This window comes from Ptychodera flava, chromosome 15, assembly GCF_041260155.1.
Source record: "Ptychodera flava strain L36383 chromosome 15, AS_Pfla_20210202, whole genome shotgun sequence".
Taxonomy (NCBI): domain Eukaryota; kingdom Metazoa; phylum Hemichordata; class Enteropneusta; family Ptychoderidae; genus Ptychodera; species Ptychodera flava.
In genome coordinates, this window is record NC_091942.1 from 9918059 (window position 1) to 9932370 (window position 14312).

The following is a 14312-nucleotide window of genomic DNA, read 5'->3' on the forward strand; positions in this document are numbered from 1 at the left end:
TTTCATTATTTATCAATGACTTTACGTTTTGCTTAGAAGTTTTTAATTTTCATGTAATCTACAGGCTTGAAATTGACTGTCTTGCAATAAAGATGCTTTTTTCCATTCTCTTCAATATATTACTTCTCTATGGCAACTGATGTTTCCATTGACAAAGGAACTTTTGTTTTTTGGAGAGGTTATGACCAGAATATTTTCAGTAGTCTAAAATAAACACTTACAATAAGATACTGTTTAATGTCTAAAATGATTTGCTCAGGACACGTGATTAGAAATGCGAAAACAATATTTCCCGACGGGGGTAGGGAGAGTAGAGCGTTTAATGTCGTTACCTTGGAAACTAGGAGGGCGCTTTCTAATTCTGGTGACCAAACTTCTGGGCTCGCAAAGGGAAGGCCGAGTTGACAAGTACATCCGGGCACATTGCGCAATGGCGGTGATTTGAATGTACGTGGGAAGATAGTTGTCATTGTACTTCGCCAAATAGCCTGAAACGTCCATGATCTCGGTCCGCCTTCTGTGTACACCGGGAACGTAAAGTACAACGCTGTGCTCGGGAAACCAGTAGCCCGTATCGGGGGAAATGTTATGTAAATGTGTTTATTGCTGTTCGGAACTACATTGGAGCAAAGTTCGAAAACACTAGCAACAAGTTGTCGCGAAGGTTTTCTGTCGCCGTACGCGTCTGGTATGATCGAGTAGGATAGTGTATCGCTAGATTGTGCCACGGTTTGTGTATCACATTTCAAGGGTGGGAGTCTTCAACTGTTTTAGTTCTCCCAAACGAAGAAATTAATGAACACACGGATGAAGCCAATGTGTGAGTGCATCGCGTGAAAATTAGGAATATTTCGTCGATTGTCAACCTGGCCTCAGGTAAGCACCTACTCATTATTTCGCGTTAATTAATTAATAGAGCATGTGTACAGTGCTTGTGTGCACTTCGAATCTCTAAGCTGTGCTCAACTCAGCGCCGAGCTACCGATTGGTACGGCTCGCAAACAGCACCGACAAAAGCCCGTTTTGACAACCACGAAACGAGAAGTCTTGTTACGTCTTTTGTTGGTTTTCCGTGTGTGCTGTCAAAGAAAACACACGGTTTCTCTCGGTCGTTCGAACTTGTCAAATGTTTTTGTCGTCTTGTTCTGAACGGTAGCTGCTCTGGTGGCCCTGTTTGGAGTTTGAAATTTTTTAATGTGTCGACTATGTGTGTGGTTGTGTTGCATGGTGGCCCTTGAAATGCCCCTTCCCCCGTCTTACGTTACACGGACCAGTTCCAGTGCTACCTGAACTCAAACTTGGAGGAAAGGGGGACACCGGCTGTTTCGGAAATCGATAAGAACCGTTACATCAATATAGAGAAGTAGTTAAGTCGAATTGTTCAGTACGTAGCTATACAAATGATTAACCCTCACGCTTGAAACATTGTTAAGAAAGAATTCGGATCGAAAAACCCAGCTCTTGTAGTCTCAAACCCGAATGTATACAAGAAACAGCTGTTTGCTACCAAAATGTCTACCACAGTGTCCGGCACATTGTGAGCACACCACCACATCAGATACAAACACACGCACCAAGTTATATACAAAACGTTGTAAAACACTCAAATTACACTTGAAGCTACAACGTCAATGACAAATTTATCAAATTTTATCCGGCAACCGTAGTAACCAGTTTAATATTTTACCAAATCCTTGGGATATTCACCGTGGAAGGTGTTGGGATATATGATCTAGACCTTGAACGTTGAACACATAAATCTGCAGACGCATAAATCTTTCACAGTGGGTACAGAGAGGTTTATTTTGGCGTACAAACGGCACAGGCTACAATTACAGCATGTGAGAACCCCATTTTTTTACTGTTGACTAACACACCGAGAATTCGTTTCACACAAGAAAACCAATACCCCTGTTTTGTAATGCAACACCCATCAAATACCCCCTTTTCTTTTAAAAACAACTGCAGTCATGTTTCTCTGATAGCCAGCTGGTGTCAGTGTTGACTGCTACAGTTTAGCACACTTTTGAAAATTACCTCAAATTTAGAGACCAACCATGAACTAAGTCAAATACAGTTTGAACATATGCGCAACATGTATGTGTTGTATTACACCTGTTTGAAAAGAATCTTTTCAGTTCAACTCACAGGTTCTCTCTGACAGGTGTGTGCAATAAGGCTGGGACACAATTTCTGAAGATGTGTCGTTGACCCCGATCGTTATCCCCCACAGATCGTCTCCTTTTAAGTGAATGACAATTAAATTTAAATCAATCATGGAAGTGCCAACTTATTGAAATTTATTTCCACAGAATTACAATAACACTAATAATCATCATTTTGGGTTAGTATTGTTTTCTGGATAATTTCAATATTTGAATATTATGAAATTTTAAAGGGAATTTAATGAGTACCAGTGTGGTTGATTTATGGTGGTGACTGATAAGCTCATTATTTGTATCAATATGTTGCCAAAACCAGTCAGTGTCAAGTGCTGGATTAATTCGTCAAACAATAACATCACATATAATCTGCATACCATTGTGTCAATGCAGGTCAAAACTAAAAGTGCCACCTCTATCAGAGAAAAAAAATATGACTTCAAAATTTTAGCAAAAATTATTAAATTAATTAAGAGAAAAAAATTGTTAAAATTAACGAAATGGCTGTAGTGAATTAGCTTACAAATGGTATTTTCCTTAACTCTGTCTACTTCCATTTTCAGGACAATAAGTCACAGTTTTATGTATGACGCATATATGCTACTGTTTGTCTGTTCCTATTTTTATCACATTCACAGTATGTTATTTGAGTTTCTAAATTTCACTCTCCAAATACGTCCCAGATGTGAAAATGTAATAAACTATTTATTGCTGGAGCAAGATTTGATTATTTTAACCACTGACAGTGAATTGTATGCTTGAACCACATACAAATATACAGTTTTGTTTTGTGTTTTATGCCACCATCCATGATATGAAGTTACAACACTCTCATGCTGAGCCCAGCATCATGCAATTTTGAAACCGCTGGTAAATGTAAATACATGTACAATTATTCTATTTCCTTTTTATTTTCCAACTTTGATTTGGCTGTCTGAAACAAGTAGGTTTTACCAAAATGTGGCCATGCAAGGGTTAATTGAATGTAATTTTGTATTTGACTAACCTCACTACCTTTCTGATAGCCACTAAATTGCTGCATTGTCAATCTAGGCAGGTGTTACATTCAGATCAAACACCTGTTTTTAAGCCATTCACTCTAGTTGCCAAGATTAATGTATTTTTTCCCATGAAAACGTGCACATGTTCTTCTAGGTCTTAGGTTGCCATCATTGTTCAGCAAGTTTGCCTTTGATGTAATGCTGTATAGGCATTTAACAATGAGAAAATTTGCAATTATGAAAAAATACAGGTACTGATTACAACAATCACTGATTACAGAATTACGTTACTGATGACAGAACCCATGGCTGATCTCTGTTCTGCATAGGAAAGTTTAAAGTGAAGTACTTGGCACAAACAATTCAGTATTCAGTCTGTTATTCCATATTTGCATATTGCATAGGTGACCAGGAAAGAACAGTATGATTAAAATCACAATCAAGTTTATTGCATGAAAAGAAAATATTAACGTCATACTGAGACAGGGATCCATTAATTCATATATCAGAAATATTCAGAAACAAGCAGAAAGAAAATTACATGTGGCTAAGCTTTGTTTTTGTATTTCATCTGGTTAATGCCAAATTTTTCGTATGAACAGAAAATTAGAACAAAGACAGCCACTATTAGAACTATAGTAAGATTAATATAATGCATAAATATACTGAAGCTTCATGTAAACCAGTATTAATATTTAGGAGTGAATTTGAGTTAAATTTCTGTTTGCTTTTTTCGTGAACATCAGGTACTTTTTAATACATCACACGGCAAGCTTTAATTAAAGCTACAGAAACTATCTTTTGGCTATTTTTCAGAACTTTTGTTTTGTAGTTTCCCTACACTTTCCGCATTGAATCGCTAATCTGTAATTTAGTGCCAAGTATTTAGCATATCAACACAACCTATATGAGTATAATCTACTTTGTTATTGTTAAAAATTGTATTCAAGTCCAGACTAGAATTCATTTGTAAACAATAAACAATGATCACTACACACATACAAGTCGTGTTGAGAAAAAGAATAGTGGTGAATATCTCAAAATTTCAGTGTGACAAACGGATTAGGGTCAGACACGGTAGTTGATATACAGAAGCAGAATACTGAAAAACTTGCCACAAGTTACAGGTTATGTCCCTTTTAATATTGATTCAGCAAAACTAACATTTTCAGATTAGAAGCTAGTGGCTGATGTCTGTAAGTATCAGTCCTTTTTAGGTTTCAGAGGCATATATTTTCATATACATACTTGTCAGAATAATTAATTATTTCTTGTTTTATGTTAATGGTGAATAGTTCATCTGTCATAGCTTCATTATTTGGAACTTGGAAGTATTTTCAATTGGTAATATTATGTTTATAAAAGTGCAGTTTCTTGTTCAACTTCCAAAGTCATGGTGGGTACTCCAGTCTGTTCAACTTGTCATCACAATCTGTATGTGTGCAATGCCACTGTTGAAAACTGATTTTATAGTAAGGATTAGATTTCAGATGTCAATGATAATGTTTCATATTTTTTTAATATTATACACTCGATAGCATTTCATATTGCTTTCAATACATTGTGTATGCAAAGCTAATACTTTAAATTCAACATGCACTCTAGAGAAGATTAAGAAAATCTACTCAAATCAGTTAAACATACTGGAATTGCTTCTCAAAGAAAAGTAATGAAAATGTGATCCTTATACTGCCCCGTCAATAGGGCCAATAGCTGTAACTTCTGTAAATTTTGATAATTTTTCTCACTATTTTTATTTTTAACGTCAACCACAGTTTCTTGTTCTACTCCCCAAAGCATGTTGAGATACACAGTATTCAGCTTGTCAACTCAGCCTGTACATGTGTAAACTGCATTGTTATTGTTGATGGGTGAATTTTAGTCCAGACTAGAATTCAAATGTAAGTAATAACAGTGCATTTTACATCTATAGACGCTGTATTGACAATGTGAAATATTTGGTGTTTCGACATGCTTTGGCGAGTAGAACAAGAGCTTGCAATCAACATAAAAGATAAAAATAGTGAAAAAAAATAATCAAAAGTTACAGCTTAGGCCCTTTCAACTTTAAGGCTGTGAGGACACTGGGCTAATGACCCTATGCAGTGCCCACCTCATTTTAAAAGTGACTAGATAAAGTAGAGTACAGTAGTGAACCCATGGCAGAGATAAACTTATGAAAGAAAGTTCAGCCTATAAAACTACATTACAGTGCTCAGATAACCAGGGGGTGTCTGTCTGAAATAGCAAGGTGAAATACCACACAAAACCCAATGAGAGGCTGTAAAAAATCATTTCCACACATAATTAAAATTCACATGGTCCGTTGCTCTGAGTGGAAGAACCATGGCTTGACTTCAGGTAAATTTTTTCTCTGTGTGTGGATTGTGTTTTGATGTTGTGGTGAAAGAAACGTGTGTAGGTGGATATGTACCGTGTCTGATAATCAGTAGGCCTTCAATGTAAACCCATAGGGATGTAGACTAGTATTTATTAGTTTAGTTGAAGAATCAGACGCAGATGTCTGTCTTGATGGACATTTGTCCTGTCTGACACTGACGTCCTTTGTGGTGTAATTTTGACCATAGACGACTGCTGTCTGTGTTTTGACACAGTGACAGGTGACGCCCAGAGGATCTGTCTGTTGAGTGGTTACCATAGAAACAGCAGTCAATTAGCCGACTGAAAGTCTGTGCAGCCAAGGGTAGTGACGCTTGCTACAATTTTTGAATGTCTGTCTACAGTGCCATATGCTCTGACACTTCATTATTGTTATGTTTGTTTGTATGTGAGAGAGCTGGAGATCGACCAAAATGTCTATTTAGAAAAGCCAGTGATTTTCCCATAGGAATTTGCATTGTCTGCTGCGAGTGTTCAAAATCAACAAAAGCTCTCCGTTTTATTCCATTTTAGTCCAAAGAATGCCATTTTATTCCTTTTCAGAAACAGTGCACCCCTTTTCGTACTGTAATAGTTAGCATTACTGACTGTAATAAGCGTGATATTTATAACTGTAGCTGTGTGTGTAAAAGTTTTAACAGCTTTGAGCATTAATAAAACGTGATCACAGTATGTACAGTTTATAGGTTTATGCAGTTTTGAAGTAAAAAAGATGATGGCACTGAGCATTCATTAAAGTGGTTTTATGATGCCGTTTATCTGACAATATGAGGTGTCTTTATGCTGGCAATTATTTCTCCGGGCATAAAGGCTTGTGTAAATGATGAACACCCGGCGTGTTGAATGGCACTGCTGAACAAAACAAGACTGGATTCTTGTGTCAACATTATTTTTCAACAACAAAAGTTTCTTGTGAACTGGACACAATGCTTCTTTTCTTCTTGATTGATTCTTGAATGGGTCTTTTTTTGGAAAAAAAATTATGTGCGGGTGTGCTTTATTTGTATTGGATAGTGCAAAGGGATTTCCTCAGGGCGGCATGCCAGAATATGGCAGTTGCATCCGTGTGTGGTTGTCAGGTAAACTTGGCATGCTTGGTGCCAGTACATGGAAAATTGTATGGCACAGTGTATGTAATATTTGCAAATCAAGTACACTTTATGTAATAATCACAAATCGAGCGTAATTCTTTCAGAAAAAGTGAATTTGTGATATTATTGTCTGTACGTAGGTAAGTAGGAAGCTGTACAAGAGACAATGAGCTGCCCTTTGGTCTCACTATTTGTTTATTTGTTTTCCTAAGCGTACACATACATGTATTTAGGTGGATCTTGTGGTATTCCTAGAAGCTTTTTGACCTGGGAATTTTCTCTGCCAAGGAGTTTTATGTTATTTTTTTGGTAGGTCCAAGGTCATCATACAACCCTTGTTTTCCTTCCTCACATGTATTTGTGGATGAAATTCTGATTAAAGCCTTGTGTTCACTGTTTTGAAGACTAACAAATGCTACCAGAGGTTCCTCCTACAGACATTGCACCTATTTCATCCATGTGTTGACGCATCATTGTCCTAGGACTCCACACACTGTGCTTTTATTTGTGACAAACTTCTGACTCTGTGGATCCTAACTTGAAGTATACTTAATGTAGTTAAAGGGCCAGCAATGCTAACTTTTGATGATTTTTCAGTATTTTTATTTGGTGTATGAATTGCAAGCTCTCAGTCTACTCCCAAAAGCATGTTAAAATACACACTATTAACTTGTCCACAAAACATCTATATGGGAAAAATTAACTGTGACCGTTTACATTTGAATTCTAGTCTGGACCAGAATTCACTTGTCAACAATAACAATGCAGTCTACACATGCATAGGGTAAGTTGACAAGCTGAATACTGTGTATATCAACAAGCTTTGGGTAGAATAAGAAATATGGTTGACATTAAAAACAGAAATAGTAGAAAAATCATGAAAAGTTAGCATTACTGGCCCTTGACTGTAAACGAGTGGGCTGGTCCATGGTCCGTGGCTGGTCTAATACAATGTATGTAAATCAATTTGGCGTTACCATGGGAACTCTACCCCGTGTCTTTTGTGCGATAACCCCAATTTGTCATTCCCAGTTGCTTACATGCTTGTACACAAAATACCCTGACTTGGTCACAAGTCCCAGTTGTAATTACATGGTTGTTCTCACGGCTGACTATTGATTAGCCATTGTACACACAACAGTACATCATAAAAAACAGGCTGGCTGTGTACTCAATGGCCGTCCCCTTGAAACTTGGAACCATGTTTGCAAATACTAAGTTTAGCATACTTTTTGAAGTGACATCCCCCTCTACCCCCGACCACCCAACCTCAAACCCATGGGCTTTCAGTTTATTCAGTGACCCATACTGGATGGGCAGTAGCAGATGCAATGATGACAGTAATTGAACTGGACAGTTTGGAAGTTCCTCTGCAGCTGCAATGTAAAGCCAGAGAAGTAAAATCTCTTACATGTTTGTGAATATTTGTAACTTCTGCTGAACAACCCCCAGCACATTGCAGCAGAGAGCATACATGTAGGAATATAACTGGCCTCATTTCAAAGCCTATCAAAACAAACTCCAGTGAACCATTCAAAGTAGTTTGTTGCTGATTTAAATTTGAATGGCATTTTTATGAGCTCTGTCTTTGCAGTCAGAGGTAATAAAATACAGTGAACACCCCATAAAATGATGCTACATGTAGTTGGTGGGCATTCTTATTTTCAGACAAAAAAGGAGGGGGTGGTTGTATTCCCTAGATGTTTGGTGTTTGTTTGTATTTAGGGTCGGTGTTGGTATGGGGTGGTACATGTAGGTGAAGCTGTACAGTGATGAAATAGAGAAAAGTATGATACAAGAAGGCCAAGAAAGAGAAAATACCCAGTAGTTTGTTTTGTCATCCGCAAATGCATCAATTTAGACTGGCTTTGTCAGCCCTTTTTTCTCATTCGCTGGACAAATTTAGTAAAAATACGTGTAATTTACAGTTTGCGAGACACTGCAGATATTATATCAATATTTGTCAATGTGTCATATTACACATGTATGCACCATGCAGTTCTGAGCTGCCAAACTTATCATTGTCATGTGACTGCCTGTCAAAATTGCTACTTCATTCAAACATTCTTTTTCTGTTTTCATATTGGTAATATCAGTTGAATATTGTGAGCGCAAAAGCAAAAAAACTTTTCACCACAGCACTTTGGTAAGAGACCAAGGATGAGGAACAATGCTTTTGTTTTTTCAGCCTATGCTGTTACTGTGCGTACATATTTGAATGTGTTGGGATTTGTTTTCGTGATATAGAAATTATCAAGTTCATCTTTTTTCTTTGTTGCACACTTTTTGAAGTCTGATCATTTGCGTGAGGCTTTATGTAAAGCTAACCAGAACCATACTAGTCTGGACATGTCATGAATTCATTACTTTTAAACAAAAAGACAATGTGACTTCTAACAAAACGAAGCAAAACAAAAAGTTTGTTATACAAAGAATGACATGATTATTGTAACAGTGTCAAATTGTCATTGAGAAATAACATGTAAATTGTACACATGTTAACTTATATTGCTACTGATGGGATAACAAAGCAGTTAAGTTCACATGAATGTGATTTCGACCTGAGTATCAATCTGATCAATGTCACACAAAGGACATTTATTGTTTGTCTTTCCAGTACATGTGTCATTTTATTCACAACATATTGTTTGCAGCAGACAGGAGCACTGTACACCCTTTGGTCTGACTGTCCTTCTGATTTTTGTGATGCATTTTGAACAGCTCACCAGTAAAAGCAGGGGTACGCCATTGCATGGTGTAGGACGGTAGGCTATTACGACTGTGCAAATTGTCACTAGCACACAGTAGCACAAAAGGGCTATCAGATAATTTACGTTTCCTGGACATGAGCCCCTATTAGATAATTTACGTTTAGGGTGGATAGTTTCCCATTACTACAAGTGTTAGATAATTTACGTCTGTTGAATGTGCAGGATTGCCCCTTCGTAAACATCGTCGACCTGAAAACGGCAGACCAAGTGTCCAGTTAGCTTTTCTAGCCTGCAGGTCTCATTTCAAAACACAAAATACTGCTTTACAGTGGAGGGTGTTAAAATTGTTGAGTGGGCAGGAAATAAAACGCAGTCAGTACAGTAATTCAATGATGTCCTTGGGCGCATACTGGCAGTCTTTTCACTTTTGAATATACAGTATAAAGTTCCGAGCTCTGTCAACTGTCCTGTTTGAGTTTGTGTAGAAATCACATCCTATCAGACTCCAAATGGTCCTTTAACGTATGCTAGTCACTGATTTTCAGTGACACTAGATTCAATCAGGAGGGAGGTTGAGGTGAAAGGTTACATAATTTGTAGCTGGAGCATGGCAGAGGTGTGACCTCAGACATGTGCTAAGAATACTGAAAGTAATAAATGTACTTGTAACTCACTATGGTGTAGACAGTTTGTAGGGTTTGAAATTGTTGCTACTAGACTGATCAAAACTAGTGAGAAAGGTTATTTTTGGCTCTTCAAGCAGGCTGAGAATAGAGAATGTACATGTAGGTATATCGTTGCAGACGCTCTGGGTTCATATGAGATCAAATCACCACTCACACGAAAGATAACCCCTCAACATACAAATTTTACCAGTCACTTGCAAGGACTGCTTCCTAAATTGCACATTGAAAAGACATCGGTTGGGTGACAACATTTCAGAACAATGACACAGTATGTTGTATTGAGATGAAATAAGTTTTGCCCAAAGAAACACAGACCAGCAGGGCAGCACATTGCGTGTACTTATGAATGTGTAGATTTTTCAGTATAAATTTATGTAACGATGCCTGGCATCTACATGTATTTCTGGGGTCTACACCAACATTACTGTAATAGGTTACCTACATTTCTAATCTGTTTTTTTATATCCGTAGTTTCCAAATGTATCACCAAGAGTTGCTTGAAATGTTGCTTTCCAATGTCAAATTCTTAGAGACAGGGCACATAAATCTTTATTCATTAAAAGGACCCCTTGTCTCTGCAAACGCTATTCATAACATGGTCATCTTATCAGCTGCCCTTGTTTGGGTCAGTTGCCATGGCGACAGACAGATAAAATGAAGGCATCATGCGTTTGTTGATCTTGTCTCCACGAATCTGCTGTTATTAGCAGGTGATATTTGAAGCAATTCATAAAACTCTGGAGACCAGTGTTGAACTCAACTTAGCCTCTGAGGTAAGGTCCAGTAGGCATAATTTGTGATGATTTTTTTCCTATTATTATCATAAAAAATAATTATGAATATTAATAAATTATTAATATGAATGTTACAGAATATTAAAACTTTTTACACACAATGTCGTCTACTTTGTGTAAATGCTGTCTGGAAACTCCATTGTTGTGATAATTATGATTATTAATAAATTATGATTATGATTAATAAAGTCATATTTTACACATCGTAATGTGCTTATATGAACAACCGTCTGGAAATCCTTATATAGTTTCACAATCCATGCCAAAATATACAAGTGACACCATTGCCAAGGTTCAGTCTACGGCGAGAGTTACCAATGCCCAGGTTCAGTCTACGGCGAGAGTTACTACACAGTGTATATAATGAGAAGGTAGCCAGCTCCACTCAACAGTAAACTGACATACCCATGAATTACCTCCGTTTTCTTCACTTCTGCATGTTGATTCTCAAAATTTCTCCCGGTGTTGGCAAGTCCATAAATCAGCCATCAAATCTACCCAGTTTTGACCACTTAGACGGAAAATTTGTGAAGTTTGGGGCTGCGAGAAGGTATATATCGCCAATGAAATGATGCTGCCTTAGCGGAATCGACAGCATCCGGGAACTTATAAGGCAGTTAGCGAAATTTGCCTTATAAGTTCCCGGATGCTGTCGATTCCGCTAAGGCAGCATCATTTCATTGGCGATATATACCTTCTCGCAGCCCCAAACTTCACAAATTTTCCGTCTAAGTGGTCGAAACTGGGTAGATTTGATGGCTGATTTATGGACTTGCCAACACCGGGAGAAATTTTGAGAATCAACATGCAGAAGTGAAGAAAACGGAGGTAATTCATGGGTATGTCAGTTTACTGTTGAGTGGAGCTGGCTACCTTCTCATTATATACACTGTGTAGTAACTCTCGCCGTAGACTGAACCTGGGCATTGGTAACTCTCGCCGTAGACTGAACCTTGGCAATGGTGTCACTTGTATATTTTGGCATGGATTGTGAAACTATATAAGGGTTTCCAGACGGTTGTTCATATAAGCACATTACGATGTGTAAAATATGACTTTATTAATCATAATCATAATTTATTAATAATCATAATTATCACAACAATGGAGTTTCCAGACAGCATTTACACAAAGTAGACAACATTGTGTGTAAAAAAGTTTTAATATTCTGTAACATTCATATTAATAATTTATTAATATTCATAATTATTTTTTATGATAATAATAGGAAAAAAATCATCACAAATTATGCCTACTGGACCTGTGTCTGAGGTAAGGTGTTTATATTTCCCATCGTCAACGCAATGCCAGATCCATGGATTGGACTTGAGTTTCCTCTGACTCACATAATTTCAGAGAAATTAGATGTATAATAATTATTCTTTCTGATTTTATTAGTGTAAGTCAGTGTAGTGATGGCATTTTGTTCTGCACAGCACATGTCGCCCCCATTTGAGTGGAGGCATCATGGGCCAGTGGCTAGAGCAGTGGACTCACGATCAAAGGATGGCGAGTTCGAGCCCCGGCATGGCTATGGTGTGTGTCCTTGGGCAAGGCACTTTATTCCTCATTGCTTCTCCCCACCCAGGAGTGATGGGTACCTGGTAGGACAGAGGTTGTTATGTGTGCGTTTAGCTCTGCTGCGCTTATTGGCTGCACATGTGAGCTGTTGTTTGCTCCCCAGGGAGTTGAGTGGTATTATATTAGGTCCAGTGACCAGGGGTAATAATAATTGTAAAGCGCCTTGATCACATCTACTTGTGGATATGTGCGCTATATAAGAACCAAATATTATAAATTTATTGCATCTGATATAGTTTCAACCTACCCCCCCCCCCCCCCCCACATTCAACAATGGGAAGATTCCAAAGTAGAGGGGTGGTGAAAGGGTGAAGTCCAAGTTTTGCTCTCCACATTCACAGGCAGTCGCATACACACACCCTTATCAACTGTTAAAAGTTTTATATTGTGTGAACAGACTTAAAAATAGATTAGCAAATCTACTGATAAGGCTCCAGGCACACTCCACTGTACTGACCGAGGCTGATCACATATTTCTCTGTCAAATTCAAGTGCTGTAACTTTCACGAGGGTCGTCAGGAATTCAGGCCACAGTGCTGACCAGCTTGTCATGTATTGCGTTGTATTACATGTAACTATTTGGTACTTCCACAGTATAGGTTCTGTTGTCAATGAACCAGTAGCTTCTGTACAGCAGACTAGGAACTTCCATGCTGTCTGTGTTACCCACATTGTGTTTGGACATCAAGCGATAACAATAACCTAAAAATCAATCAGTTCACCAATAATTATCCCCCAAATCAATCGGTTCACCGATAATTACCCCTAGCGTCATAAATGTCATGGTTCTCGCCAATGTTTCCATGCTGACGTAGAAATTCGGAATGGCGATGTTCAAATTTTCTCTCTTTTGTGCAAACACATTAGAGCTTGAACCGATAATGAACATTGCTGCTGCTTTGTGTGGTGAGTTGATGGGCTTTTAATGGCTTTGTCTAAAAGGTTGGCAGAGTTTTTAAATGCACTGTTGGGTGACAGGATGTTGACTCTAAGACTGGTAAGAGTTTGTGACGAGAGAAAGTGTCGTTATGCCGGCAAAGTTACAGGTGGGGCACGTGAATACAGATGACTGAGATCCAGTACCATTAATATGGCTGATTCATGGCAATATCAGAGTTCTATCATTATTAAATATGCAAAAATAAATATTTTGTTAAATTTGACAAGACAGTGTTTTTGCTAAGGTTGGGGAACATTTGTAAATGATTTGGGAACCCCGGTAACATTTAATGTCCCCTAATCTGATTGCATTGATATACCAAGGGGAACCCCGGTAAAATGACTGGGGAACCCCGGTAACATTTACCGGTAAAATGACTGGGAACCCCGGTAACATTTACCGGGGTACCGGCCTTAACAAATACACTGCAAGACATTGAAATTAATCAAACATGATAGGTACTTTGATATAACCAGTGTTCTGAATAAAGCTATCACAATGGTATTGCCAAAATATATGACAACAAGCTGTGGTAATTACAACAGATATACTAAAACAACATTTGCCTGAGTTGCTGTTGACATCATCAAATGTTGTACAGCACTCCTATATATATTTGGTAACAAACCTGGAACCACGTTCTGGACTACCTGACATGTCAGAACCTTAGGATTGAACTTGACAGTGCAGTCCTCTGTCTATACTGAAATTATTTTTCTTAATATTCCCCATGTAGTGACTAGTGTATTCTTTTACATTCAATCTACACGTAGTACATGTAGACTGATTGATCTAAGCTGACCTGTGTTCTCTCTCTGCCTGCCTCTCTGTGTCTATCTGTGAGTCTGTCTGTCTGTCTCTTTCCCTCCCCTCCCCATTTATTCCAATTCAGGGGACGTCCCTGTGCACCTTATTCGACTGTGTCATCTCAGATTTTGCTACCCTT

At 38.0% G+C, this 14312-nt stretch overlaps 1 protein-coding gene across 2 annotated transcripts in view; it reads left to right on the plus strand.

The window, feature by feature from the left end:
- Nucleotides 1-472: 472 nt before the first annotated feature.
- The window catches only part of LOC139151103 (ankyrin repeat and fibronectin type-III domain-containing protein 1-like), a 232986-nt gene continuing 219146 nt past the window's right edge, over nucleotides 473-14312 (plus strand). Inside the window, exon 1 of one of the 2 annotated variants that reach the window (XM_070723648.1) lies at nucleotides 473-876. The gene's annotated coding sequence lies outside the window, so the exon portion shown is untranslated. The remainder of the gene's footprint in view (nucleotides 877-14312) is intronic. The other variant, XM_070723646.1, reaches the window with a different exon arrangement.